Genomic DNA, 14,885 nt, shown 5'->3' with positions numbered 1-14,885 from the left:
CCACCTCCGCTTGCTTACTTTCGTTTTCCACATTGCCGTAGGTATCCGTTGGCCAAAGCTGTACCTAATCGTCTGATGGTCACTATGAGTGTACTCCTCACACACTCTCCAGTTCATACTTGCCACTAACGACGGACTCCAGAAAGTGACGTCGATAATGGATTCCCTTCCATCTTTGCGGAAGGTGCTGATGGTTCCTTCGTTGGCCAGACAAACGTCCAACTTGGCCAGAGCTTCCAGCAGGCTATACCCTCTTGCGTTGGTACATCTGCTTCCCCAGTCCACTGCCCAAGCATTGAAATCTCCTCCAATGACGATTGGTCTCCGTCCGGTGAACTCCCCGGTGAGTCTATCTAGCATCTGGTGAAACTGCTCTATTGTCCATCTCGGCGGTGCATAGCAACTGCATACGAAGGTTCCATTAATTTTGGCGATCACAAAACCTTCGTAAGACCTCGTCACCACTTCTTGTATGGGATACCTGCCCATAACTCATCCCTGCTCTATCGGCCACCCAGTTATCGTTATCGGGAGGGACTCAATACGGCTCCGCAATCATTGCAACGTCGCACTTTGTTTCCGTTGTCGACTGCCACAACAGTTGCTGTGCTGTGTTACAATGATTGAGATTTATTTGGGTTATCTCCATTACAATTGGCCCGTTATCGTCTTTTTGTAAGTTGGGCACCTGAAATTTCCCGTCATATGACCGTTTCCGTCCTCCTTTCTGCAGAGCATGCACCTCGGTTGCTTCATACAGTCTTTAGCAACGTGCCCCTTCGACCGATCTATCAGGGCCTTTGCAGTTTCTCGCCTGGTGACCAAAGTTCATGCACTTAAAGCATCTCTCCATTTGCTTGGTAACCCGAGGGATAGCTTTCAGGGGACAAACTGACCACCCAACCTGGACTCGTCCTGTCTTCAGCAACTCGTTAGCTGCGTCCGCCGCAAGTCGTATCGACGCCGTTTGTGTACCACCGTACGCCTTCCTCAACCGGATTGTCATAGGCACATCTCCCAGATTGCATTGCACCTTCAGCGCACATCGTACCTCGTCTTCCGTTGTGATCTCATCCAGATCCTTGCACTCGACCACTGACTCCTGCGATAAGGCTCTTACGTTCGCGTCCTCGCCAAGAGATTTTTCGACGGGTCCTTTTTCAGCTCGAAGAGCATCTCGCCTTTCTGGGTGCGCCTGGTTTTCACCACGTTCTCGCCTAGTTGCTTCAACTCCGGATCCTCTCTCACTTTCCGGAGGAGTGCTGCGTATGTCGTTTTGTCTTTCGCCTCGATAACCAGAGCGTCACCCTTACTTCTCTCCCTACGATGCCTGGGGTTTTCCTTCTTCTTGACTTCCTTCTTCCTCTCTTCCGTCTTCTTTTTCTTCTCTTCCTCTTCATTCTTCTTTTCCTTCTCCTCCTTCTTGTTCTGTTCCTTCTTCCTTTGTTCCTCTTCCTTCAGTTTTTTCCTCTTCTCCTTCTGGTTTTCGACTTTACGCCAATCACTGTCTTCTCCATCTTCTTGCTCATTGTCCCCGTATACGTCGTCCTTGTGTTATTTTGGGGTCCTCTTCGTCTCCTGGCATTTCCCTATCTCTTTTCTTCGGACGTGGATTCTTTGGTCCCTTCAGCGTCTCCTGCGCTTCAGCCAGCTTTGCATTCTCCTTGGCCTCAAGCAGAGCCTTTTCGGCCACTTTGGCTCTTCTTCTCCATTCTTGCAGTTCCCGATCTGCCACAGCTATGCCGGATTTGATGACCGTTGCTAGTAGCTTGACCTCCTTGTGTATGTTGTTCTTATCCTTCACGAACACATAGAGTTCATCGATCTTCCTCCTAACCTCCGTCATTTTGGTTCTCCCAAGCTGCAATTCTTGCTGTTTGCCACTGCTGGATTTCGGTGTGAATATTTGGCATGGCACCGCACCTAGCTGCTCTCCTTGGGATCCATGCTGTTCCACTTGGGGTATGCTACTACTGGAACTCGCTGTGGTCACCTGGTTCGACGCTGGTGATCTCTGCAACTTTCCGCTTCTTGCGAACACGTTCACTCCTCCGTTTTCACTCGACACCATCAATGTAAGAATGTCTTTCCTTATATGACACTTATGAAAAGTTTGAAATTACTCGGGCTCGTATATATTGAACGATTCCTAAAACATAAATCTTGCATTATCAAACAGCATTTAAAGATATTATGCTTTAAAAAATTAAGCGAAAAAAAATGTCCCGATTTTGTCAGCCCTAAATTCATCAGGGGGCTGACAAAATCGGGACATTACTGTCACTGAAAAAGTTAATGAAATAGAGGGGGACGAAAGTCCAAGATTTATTCAAAATTTGCCAAAAAATACTCTCAAGTTTGATTTATGAGTCGGACACATCAATCTTATCGGATTCATCCGACATAATCGTGCTTAAATCTCTAAAAACAAATACATTCAGGTCACATCTCTATATGTATTATGACAGGTAACGATGACACCCGTTTGTTTATAAGAAAGGAACGTCGATCTTTTCTCGCCAATCGAAGCTTACCTTGCCAAATCAACAAAATGCTCTCCTATTCGATGGTGGAATTGATTTGCGTAGGCGTGCTTCAGTTTGCAAGATAAGCAAGATGTTTGCTGGTCCACTCTTTAGTATTGTTGGTTGGTAAATCTGTTCGAAAATCGTATGTTAAAAAATCATTTATGATGATTCCTTGAAGAGTCCACAAATTGCCAGATGATGGCTGAAATGCCCTATCACTTCAAGTGTTCTAGAGGACAAATTTCGGAAGTGAAGTTGCAGTGAAGTTCCAGTTTCATTGTTGTATGTTTTGTGGCAGCTGTGCTCTTGAAATTTTAAGGTGATAGTTTAGCGCATTACACACATTATAGGAAGTACGGAAACGCATATGTCACGAATCGGAATTCTCCGATATCTCCAATGTCATTACTGATTTCCATCACTACCTCAACAGACTTCCCCAATCTCAGGCATCCGGTGAAGATCAGCATCGATGGCACCTATCGTTTGGTCTTGCGTTTGGTCACGTTTGGCAATCAATTCTGTTGCCAAATCTCCGGGCAAATATCGTTGCTTCCAGAGTTTGAACATGCAACAATCACAAAAGCAGGTGATGTAATTATTTTGCAAAATGTTGCAAATAAATATGCTGCGTTTCAGTAACCCTGATCCTGATTCATCAGCACTTTTTGAGCATGAAGTGTTTAGAATCGTACTTATAAGCTTCTAAATTGTTTTTTTGATTGTCGATTTCTCCATATTTAGGTGGTGAAAGGTTGAATCTCTCACTAAGATGTTCTCGTTCCCCCGCTGCTGACGTGCAAAAGAACCAGTACTAAGTAACTAAACGGATTTCCACACTACACAAATAACTTTCATGTGATATCGTAATTGGGAATTGTACCACAAAATCACATGAACATTTTGTGTTAAATGAAATTTTAGTGATTTATCATATAGAATTCATGTTATCACATAAATTTTGTGTGAAATTCAGATAGATATCATTAGTTTTGTTAATGGAAAAATGTAATGTGCATTCCCAATGGAAACTACATGAAAACTTTTTTCGGTGTACTAATTTCATATGTACATCGAGATGTTGATCAAATTAGAAAACAAATTCCTGTAAAATCTCGTAAAGTTTTACTCAGTCTATGAGTTAACTACGTTTTCAAGAATATGAGCGAACTAATCTCAACTTTGAGTTGACCTCATTTGTCGTGGATTCGTAATTTATATTTTTATTTATTGCTTTTAAGGTATACAGCGTGAATGCATTCCCAATTACAATTAGGTTCAATTCGTTAAAAGTAGGTCATTTTTGCTCGAACATGACTTTTACAGACATTTCTGAAATTCACAGACATTTTTCGCAGACATTGACTTCTGAAAAAAAAAATCTGGCATCTCTGATACAATGGTTGCTATGATGAGTTTTCACCGTTTGCTCTCCAGTTTTCAAAATGACGTCCAAGCAAGAGGAGCAGCGTGTCAAAATTTTGCTCGCGCAGCAAGAGAATCCGACGTTCTCACACGCCAAGTTGACAAAATTGCTGGATGTGACCAAATCGTTTTAAAAGTGTTCTGGGAGCGTCTGTTGACGAAGAAGATGGCGGTGAAATATAAGCGGAATCCTAACCTTTCCATTTGGGACGTCACTGGCAAGCTCAATATCTCCCATACTACTGTGCAGCGGGCCAAGAAACGAGTCGGGTTGTCGACGTTTAAGAAGGTGAAGGTGGCGAACCGATATTACAAACAAAACACGTCGGCAAAGCAGCGGTCCCGAAAGCTGTATACGAATCTGCTCACAAAGTTCGACTGTGTCGTCATGGGCGACTAAACTTATGTGAAGGCGGATTTCAGGCAGCTTCCGTGACAGGAGTTTTATACCGCATCAGGAAAAGGGAAGGTGACTGAAATTTTCAAAACCATCGAACTATCGAAGTTCCCGAAACAATATCTCGTCTGGCAGGCCATATGCACGTGTGGTCTAACAAGCGGCATTTTCATTACTACGGGAACCATCAATCAAGAGATTTTCGTCCAGGAGTGCCTGGAAAAGCGGCTGCTACCATTCCTAAAGCAACATAATAGACTGGACGTGGAATTAAATTCGGCCAGGACTTCTTCATTCGTTACATTTCTAAATGAAAAAGAAGATGACGAGGACCTACCAGCAATAAATCGTTCGTCAAAAGTATCAGGCACTTGATTTGACATGAAGAACTGATTCAATGATTCGGCAGTGATGTTACATACGTCACCACCACCTCCTCTACTTTGACTTTTCGAAAGTCCCAAACGTTTTATATTTTCCCAAAGTTTATTGGAAGAATGAGAAGGGTTAAGGAGACGATAGACGATAGGAGTAAGTGTACTTAGATTGATTCACTACGCGGTTTGACCTATTTCGCAACCTTGCAAAAGCATTCCATTTGGCTGCACTGGATTCAATGGCGTGCACAGGGTGGGGCAAGGTGTGGCAATTGCCCCTCCTTTTATAAATAAGATTTTTATTTTGACTTTTACAAAATTATGATATAAAATAACTTAATTTCTTGATAACTTAGATTGAAGGTAAAATAACTTCATTTCATAAAATAAGGCCACTGAAATCCTTTTATTGCGTCAATTTCTTTGAGATGTTGCCTGAAAATTGCACCAAAAGGTGCATGAAATGACAAACTTCAATTGGGTCAAAAAATTGCACCCCAGTGGTGCATACAAAAAAAATCTTGTGTATTTTTTTTTTCAGGTGCATAATTTGCATCGTTCTGATGAATGCAAGCTTCATTGAAAATTTATGGTGGAAAATTTGCACCATTCTGGTACATGAAGAGACAAAGCTTGAAAATTGCGCCATAAAAAGGTGCATGGTAAACTTCAAACTTCACTGAAGATTTTTGGTGAAATGAACGGAATATTTCTGGTGGAAACTTGCACTGGTCTGATAAATGATGGCACAAGCTTTATTTAAAATTAAGCAATATTGAAAATTTCTGGTGGAAAATCTGCACCGTTGTAGTGAACGGATGGGCAAGCTTTTTAGAAATTTTTTGTCCTTAAATTTGCATCCTTCTGCTGAATAGTGAAACAAACTTTAATAATAATTTCTGGTCTAAAATTTGCACAATTCTGATGATTGGAGGAAAGCTGTTTTACTGACAATTTATGATGAAAAGTCTGAAAATAGAGGCAAGCTTTATTTGGAGGAAAACCTGCAACATTTTAATGATAGGAGAAGCAAGCTATAAGGAAATCTGCACCAATCAGAAGATTGGAGAAGCAATTTTTATTGAACATTAACGGTGAAAAATTTGCATAGTTCTGATCAATTGAAATTTTCTGGTATAAAATTTTATGGGGGGTTTGTGTTGAAAATTTCTGGTGTAAGATTTGCAACAATCTGCTGCATGGGAGGCAAGCTGAATTAAAAATTTCTGATGTAAGATTTGCAACAATCTGGTGCATGGGAGGCAAGCTGAATTAAAAATTCCTGATGTAAAAATTGCACAGTTCTGGTGAATGGAGGGGCAAGCTTTATTGAACATTTCTGGTAGAAAAACTACAACGTTTTGGTGAATGGACGGACAACTTAAACTTGACTTCCAAGAAGAACCTCAAGGGTATTGAATTCTGACGACAGTTCTAAAAGAAAAGATTTCTGGGGATGGATCCATGAAAAATCTGCGAATAATTTCTAGTGAATCCTGCAGAATAGTTCCAAGATAAGAATACCGAGAGAATCAAATTTTGATTGAAATTCCAAAGGGAAGTTGAGAAAAATTTCAAGGGAATTCCGAGGATTATTTCAACCTCATTTCTGAAGAATGCAGATGAAATTTTTCTGAAACTTTAGGGGAATTTCAGTTCCAAGGTGCTCTAAAAAAAAAGTTCAAAAATATTCCGAGAAGAACCTCAAGGATATTGAATTTTTATGACAGTTCCAAAATATTTCTGGGGAGAATTCAAAGAAAATTCTGATGATAATTTTTAGTGCATCTTGCAGATAGTTCCAAGATTATTTCGAAAATCGGAGACGAGCCAGCCAACGGCTGAAAGTCTCCTTAATAAAAATATAAAAAAAAAAAAAAAAATTATTTCGAAAAGAATACCTAGAAAATCAAATTCAGTGCCAACATTTCAAAGGGGCGTAATTGCTTTTGTAAACAATGGCTTTAGCCGTCAATTTCTCGCGAATGAAATCTCACCCCTCCAAAATAACAAAGCTAGCTGGTAGAGGGAACATTTCTCTACCTGTTGGTGTCATTAATTTTCATGAGTTTAATTGACTTTAATTCACGAGAAATCGATGGCTAAAGCCATTTTTTACAAATGCAATTACGCCCCTTTGAAATGTTGGCACTGAATTTTGAGTGAAATTCCAACGGGATTTTAAGCAAAATTTCAAGCAAATTCCGAGGATAATTTTTATTCTGAGAGAAAAAAATCATGAAGATTTCTAAATATAATTCCAGTGGACTTCTGAGAAAAAATTCAAAAGAGCTCTTAGGAGAGTTCTAAAAAATCCGAGAAGAACCTCAAGGATACTGAATCCTGAGGACAGTTCCAAAGGATTTCTGGGGAGTATGCCAAGAAAATTCTGCGTATAATTTCTAGTGAATCCTGCAGATAGTTCCAAGATGATTCCGAAAAGAATACATAGAAAATTAAATTTTGAGTGAAATTCCAAAGGGATTTTTAGGAAAATTTCAAGGGAGTACTGATAATTTCTAGCTCTAGCCGGGAATAATTTTTTAGGGAAATTCTTCTGAAACTCTAAGGTAATTTCAGTTGCAAGGTGTTCTGAGTAAAAGTCAAGAAGAGATCTAAAAATAATTCCAGAGGATTTCTGAGAAGAATTTTAAAAGAGATCACAGAGTTCTAAAAATTTCGAAAAGAACCTCAAGGAATTCTGAGGTTGAACTTTTTTGCAACTGTACAAAGTTTAAAGACAGGTTTTGGATTCCCTTGAAACACCCTTGAAAAGTGGGTATTAGTTTGCCATTGCACCTTGATCTTACTAAAAAGTTGGAAGGGTTGTATACTAGATACGACCGCAGGGTTGGCGTTGGATAACGTCTGTTATGTGTTGTACTTAATTGTGTATATTATATTTTAGGAATATTCCTTAATAACTCTTTTGCGAAAGTTTGGTGGCCCTGAAAAGGGCCGTTTTGTTGGGCTGATGTTGTTGGGTTTGCTCTACTCTGTCGCCCTGGAGGAGCTTTGGAATGATGTTGGTAGTTCGAAGACAGACAGCATCTCCCCTTCCAGCGTTCCCACACCCCAGTATAGTCCCCAAATTTAAGTGTAACTGTGATATTCTGGAAAGAAATTGTCTTCAAAACTAACTCTTTGTCGAATTATTGGTGGCCCTGAAAAGGGCCGTTTTGGTTGTGGTTTAGGAATGATGGTTATGCCGAGCATGGGTACCGGATGGCGATGGCGATTTTGATGAGCGGTTTGCATTCCGGGCGCTTTGCTTCAACCACGAGTGCGGTGAACTCCGGGTAAATATTATCACCAATCAGTAGAACAGCGCTAGGTGGTATGATGAACTGGGAAATCCACTCGAGATGTCGAGAGGGTAGATTGTTGTTTTGGAGGTTGTGATGAGGACGATTTTGGAACGGAACGGGTTGTGCTCGATGATGCATCGTTCTTCTTCACACAGTCTGTGAAGACGAGTTCGATTCTGAAATAAGTTTTGTAGAAATGCAATAAAAATGGAATCATGGCTCTGCGAAGCTTCAACTTTCGATATTCAAGTGTCGGAAAGGCATTAGAAAATTAATCGTTAAACTCTTTCTTGATAATGTTGTGGCCCTGAAAAGGGCCATTTTTCCAACGCGCTCGGCGTAGTTGCCCTTGCGAAGCAGACGGTGAATACGACCGACTGAGAACTGCAGCAGCTGGGCATTCCATGACGGTGGCCCAGTATACCGGAGCACTGGCACCAACGCACTCGGCGTAGTTGCCCTTTCGCCCCCAGGCTCTGCTTCCGCTGCTCTGGTACTGCTGCTCTGCTGCTCGGTCGACGATCGGATAGACAATGATGGAACGGGCGACCTTGTTGGACGCTTATATAGTAGAACAGAAAATATCAGAGGTGTCAGATACTCGCATCTGATGTCTCGGTTGGAGAAAGTATAAGAATATAAAAAAATCAATCGATTTTCACCATCTTTAGACAATGGTTTACTTTTAAACATTTTTCAATAGTTTACAGAGTAAAATCAATAATTTTGAAACATTCAGCAAATTGCTAGAAATATTTCCAATCGATTGATGCCATTATCTCGTAAATCTATCGAGAGACGGTTGAGTTATTATCGTTCAAAATCTTTTAATTTTTCGTAACGCATCCAAAATGACTGTTTTCAATTTTGTACCCCCGTATGTTGCCGAAAGACGTTATCCAACGTTAAAAAATCGTCTAAGAATCTTCTCTGAAAATTTCAAGTCATTTTTAACCGTAGTTAAAAAGTTACAGCTGTTTATGTGCGTAGCAATAAATTCGGGTTTGTCCTTTATATCATCTTTAAAACATATTGAATGCTCGGAATCATTTTCTGTCACCCCGACTGGCGGTACTTCGAGACGGTTCACGACAGATGGGATTAAATTGCCATTTTTCATTGGCTGTCTGAAAGCAGTTTGCATTGAAGAAGATGAACCACCACCGGAGTAAAAAATAAATAAAATTAGCTAAATTAAACAGTAGGGAAACAGTGGTGGGTGGACAGCACCATCTCCCACGCACTTTGGAGTACTCCCCATTCCCAGATTAAATGCACCATAGAAAAAATTGCCCCTCCTTAACAAGATTCCTGTGCACGCTAGTGACTGGATTTATCTGTTTTTCATTTATCAGCTTCAGATCGTTTTTGAAAGATATTTTTGATGTATGGAATTATCCATTGAGCACAAGGATCAACAGTAGTTTTCATCTTCAACGGAGAATGATCATCAATGACAGAGTAAAGCATATCGTTTAAAGTTTGTAATTTTTCATCTACTGAGTTGCAGTAATCTTAACTCTGTAATCGAAGCAGATCAAATCATGATCGCTAGCACCTCCTATAGAAGATTGAAAGATGTTGCTAACGTTAAAAGTGTAATTTACAAGTGCATAATCAGTAAAAGATGAACTGCAGCCTGATTTATGACAAATAGGAGAGAGAGAGAGATACAATTTTAACAGAAAGTGATTTAACCAAATTAACTAGCTTGAAGTGTCACACATATGTATATTGAAATCACCCATCAATACGGAATGAGATTCAGTAGCACAGGGCAAGCTCAAAAATACTGTTCAGTTTAGAAACCCTTACATCTGGAGGCCTATAAACAATGCCACACACAAGCTTTGAATGAACTAATTTAACAAAAAGGTAATCAATTTCATCACCAGCATCAGACTTAGCAAGAACCTTATACTTTGCTTTTCTGTTCAGATAGAAAGCTACTCCTCCGCCTCGCTTCTTATTGTCTAAAAGTCGAACAGAACGAACAATGTTGTAGCCAGATTTATTTAATATTGAAAACTTTAACCAAGACTCAACAATCCCTTTGAATTCTGAAAGAAGGTTCTGTAATAATCAATATTTCTAACAATGCTGCGAACATTATGGAAGGCAACTTTAATGTAGTATCTAGCGGGTTTCTCAATAAAGCGTTTCATGATCGTATCAGAAATTCAACGTGAATCAACCGATTCATAGACGTCATCGGGCCTTACCTCGGAACTGATCATCATCTCAGCATTTGCTAGGACTGTTGAAGACTCACTGGTCGATTCCCGTTTTTTGATTCGAATTCACGGACCTGAACGCCTTCGGACCAGTAGAAGGAATCGCTGACAATGCCAACCAGATCGTCAGATACCGTCACCTTGAAGGAGCTGAAGGTTATCTCACCGGTGCTTTTGTTTCTCGGAACTAACTTGGCATAGCGAAGTGTAGAATTCCCCACGTTCGAAATCTCTTTAATGTATTCAAGGATGTCGACTTCTGTTTGATCAATAGCAAATGGTGTTACGTAGAAATACCTAAATCTCGATTCAAAGTAAATCTGGCCGCACGGTTTAATACACCACCGCGCCCCTGGTGGTTGGAACCAAAAAGTTGGAAGGGTTGTATACTAGATACGACCGCAGGGTTGGCGTTGGATAACGTCTGTTATGTGTTGTACTTAATTGTGTATTTTATATTTTAGGAATATTCCTTAATAGCTCTTTGGCGAAAGTTTGGTGGCCCGTTTGTTGGGCTGATGTTGTTGACAATGATGGAACGGGCGACCTTGTTGGACGCTTATATAGTAGAACAGAAAATATCAGAGGTGTCAGATACTCGCATCTGATGTCTCGGTTGGAGAAAGTATAAGAATATAAAAAAAAATCAATCGATTTTCACCATCTTTAGACAATGGTTTTATTTTAACCATTTTTCAATAGTTTACAAAATGAAATCAATAGTTTTGAAACATTCAGCAAATTGCTAGAAATATTTCCAATCGATTGATGCCATTATCTCGTAAATCTATCGAGAGACGGTTGAGTTATTATCGTTCAAAATCTTTTAATTTTTCGTAACGCATCCAAAATGACTGTTTTCAATTTTGTACCCCCGTATGTTGCCGAAAGACGTTATCCAAAGTCAAAAACGTTTGACAGGCATTTTTTGATGTTTCATTGAAGCAATGAAGCATTGAAATTGGTGAAAAGTTTTTCTCGATTGATCGACGCATCCCGAAATTACGGATCCTGGAACTTGAGAAAAGAAAATTAATTGTGCACAAACATCTAGAGAACCCTTCGTGGCCTGCCTCAAAAATAGCAAAAGTGTTAAAATTCCCAAAGTCAACGGTGAGTCTTCTAATCAAACGTTACAAGGATACTCTGAGTGTGGATAGAGCACAGTGCATCTATCATAAAAGTGGCACTAGAGCTGAGGAGAAAGGTGTTGAGGTACGTGAAAAGCAACCCAGCTGTCTCCATACGTGATTTGGCAAAGAAATACGATTCCAACTTTTCCACCGTGCGTAACATCCTTTCAAGAGAAGGATATAAGTCTTTTTGTGTCAGTAAACATCCGAATTGCTCTCTGAAACAAAATTTAGTGGCACGATTACTATACGAACGAGTTTTGACGAAATTTGATGGCTGTATTTTAATGGATGACGAAAGATATGTCAAATGGATTATAAACAAATCCCCGGACGAAAATTTGGTGGCAACTGGTCGTGGGGATGTCCCTTGCAGGTTTAAATTTGTTTTTGCTGATAAGCTTACTCGGAAACTAATTTGGCCGAATCTAGCCAGCTGCCACTACTCTAAGGAGGTACTAGAATGGTATGCTGCAAACAATGTTAATTTCGTCGCCAAAGAGATTAATCCTCCGAATTGCCCTGAGTTCAGACCGATCAAAAAATATTGGGCAATTGTTAAGCGAAAACTTCGAGGATGCGGTAAAGAAGTGACAAATGCACAACAAATGCGTTTAAAGTGGAATAAGTTCGCCGGTACAGTGTCACCAGCGACTGTGCAGATCAGGATGGCATCGATCACAAGTAAAGTGCGACAGTTCGTTCGAAACGGTGAAACGTAATAACTTGTTATATATCGTTTGAAAGCTGAATAAATACCTCTTTGTGTGACGTTTTGATCAACCGTGTATGTTGTTTAATTCTTGAGTTATGATCACTTGAATGCGTCCAAATTTACTTTGAATCGGGCTTTAAGCACTGCTTCAGTCTGATCACGTCGACGTTGGATCCTATTTGCAGCTCTCAGACGACATTCCGTTTGAGGGTTTGGTTCTTCATCAACTCGCTGCTTAGTTGCGAGCGTTGCAGCATAGGATGAGGAAGAGGGAACCATAGCGGTGGAGGTGGAAGCAGTAGCAGCAGGAGTACTGGCAGCAGCAGTGGCACACTGAAAAAAAAGTTGCCTCAAAATGAGTGGCTTTAATAAGTCAATTATGCGTTTGGTACGATACTTTAGTTCAAATGCTACCGAACGATGTCAATAAGAACGTGTTTGCACCACCCATTATGTTCAAAAAAAATGAAGCGCTCCAATCTTCTTCTTCTTCTTCGCATTTCAAGCTTATTGCATATCGCATATTAGCTTATTGCGTGCTCTCAACTTAGTGTTCTAGATGCACTTCCACAGTTATTAATTGAGAGCTTTCGATGCCTGTACCATTTTTGCATTGGTATAATTGTGTGGCAAGTCCAATCATACTTCTATGCCCAAGGAAGTCGAGAAATTTTCCAACCCGAAAAATTCCTAGACCGGACCGGGAATTGAACCCAGCCACCTCCAGCATGGTCTTGCTTTGTAGCTGCGCCTTTACCGGCTGAGCTAAGGGAGGCCCAATAGAATCACTTATTATGATCATCCATGAATTCAAGGGTGTTCCAATGCGTTGGTCCGAATTTAGAATCCGTTGGCCGTTGTTTGAGGTCAAGAAGCTGTGTTAGATTTTTAACAATATCTCAACGATTGGTTACTCTTTATCAAATCTTACGGTACGAACGGAAAGGTAAACAAATTTAGAAGTCATCTGCAGTGAAAACATTCCAATTTGTAAAAAAAAAAAACTTCTTGAAACATAGAGGCAAAGGGCGGGTTGTGCTAAGTAGGCCCAAAATTATATCCAAACTCAATGGTCACTTAGATGACTCTGAAATAACACACGGAGCTGGACATGTTTTGAAGTCAGTAAAACTGAATGTGAAAATGACTCAATGTGTGCGGTTAGCGACGTCACCCGTCGTTCAGGCGTAATTAACCACTTCATTCGAGCAGTTAAAATGACGTTTACTACCACTTGAACTTTGAAATAAAACATTATTTTGAGATTTTTTCTTCTAGAACCACGAGAAAAGTAGCCAACACTTGTGCATTTCATAACAAAATAGAAATTAGTTGGTCCAGTTTTGTGAAATCACTGGTAGAAAGTCACACCAAAACTGCTTGACAAAGTGGTCAATTGTGAGTGCCACGAAGTGAGGGTTCGATTGATGCTCCAGCAGGAAATTTCCCTACTATTCTACTGGGTGTTGTGCATTATCCATTATCCAGTGTTGAGTGTTCATTCTGTACAGCCTCTGGCTGAAGACGGTGTCTTAAGAGTGGTAAATGAAAAGTTTTCATATATGCATATTGATCCATGTATCTCCAAACCAAGCTTTTCCTGAGCACAATTCAACCCTTAACAAAAAAATAAGCACCTCTCAGCCAGCACTCAATACCAACGAAACCCTAATGCTGGGTTTAGACTAGGCAAGTCAAATGATCAACTCAGTTGAATTCAATTGGCTTGCAAAGTTGAGCCTGGTTCAACTTTTTTCAATTCAAGTGAGTTGATCAAGTCAGTTGAATGGCATGGTTTACACGTTCAGTTCGCGTTCAAGTCAGTTGAATTCAACTGACTTGATCAATTGACTTGCCCTGTTTAAACCCAGCTTAAAAGTCACTGATTACCTACATAGGAAGAATGAAAGAAAAAATCGTGGGTAAAGTTTGACGGTCGGTGTCGACAAAAAAGGGGTGCCTACTACGATTGACGGTGGTGGGTGAAATCTATATCCCCGAGGATAATGAGTTTCTATGGCAACTCTTTCGTGCTTCGTGCACACCTTGGCCTGGCTGGAAGATCTATGACTGTTTATTACTTTCTTCTTTCAAGTATCACTTTCCTTTAGGGTTGCTCGCTTGTTCCACCCACCAACGACGCCGGCTTCTGTAACGATGATGGGGCTGCTTCGGTTACAACGTTCGCTGGGTAAAGAACGAAGGAAATAAACAAGACCGCGATGGGGCTTCCACACCAATACATATACCTACTTCCGCGTTTCTTCAGGTGAAGGATTGAACGACGGAAGTTGTAAGTCTCAAATTACTTGCTTTCGCCCACGGCAACTCAGCTCGTTCCCAAGAATTGTTTGTCAACATTGCGTGGAGGAGGTTCGAAATGAAATTCAATAATCGGTTGGAAAATTGTTTTCGCAGCTGCTCATTAGGTGCACAAAAACAGCTTCAAAGTGTTTTAAGTTCGCGTTTTGCTACTGAGAATACGCTCAAATATGAGACAGTTGCAAGTCCCAGGGCGATCGACCATAGCGCGAGTAAATTTGAAACTAATTATCTATCGTACCTGGTTGTGACCTCTATGGTACATTCCCTGAACCGTTACAAAACGTACCATAACTTTTCCCAATCTAATTTATCATTCAAATTTATGCACATATCTGGATTCACCGAAACTGCTTTACCTCATTCAAAAACGTACAGCTCTAGATATCCCGTCGTTCAGAACCTAACTTCCAGCTTAAGTCAGTACAATGATTTAAAATTCTGAA

The sequence above is a fragment of the Ochlerotatus camptorhynchus genome, unplaced genomic scaffold, assembly GCF_037179485.1.
Source record: "Ochlerotatus camptorhynchus isolate MF236.1 unplaced genomic scaffold, CSIRO-AGI_Acam_v1.1 ptg000314l, whole genome shotgun sequence".
Taxonomy (NCBI): Eukaryota; Metazoa; Arthropoda; class Insecta; order Diptera; family Culicidae; genus Ochlerotatus; species Ochlerotatus camptorhynchus.
The sequence above is the reverse complement of the archived record's forward strand: the minus strand, read 5'-3'. Positions refer to the sequence as shown.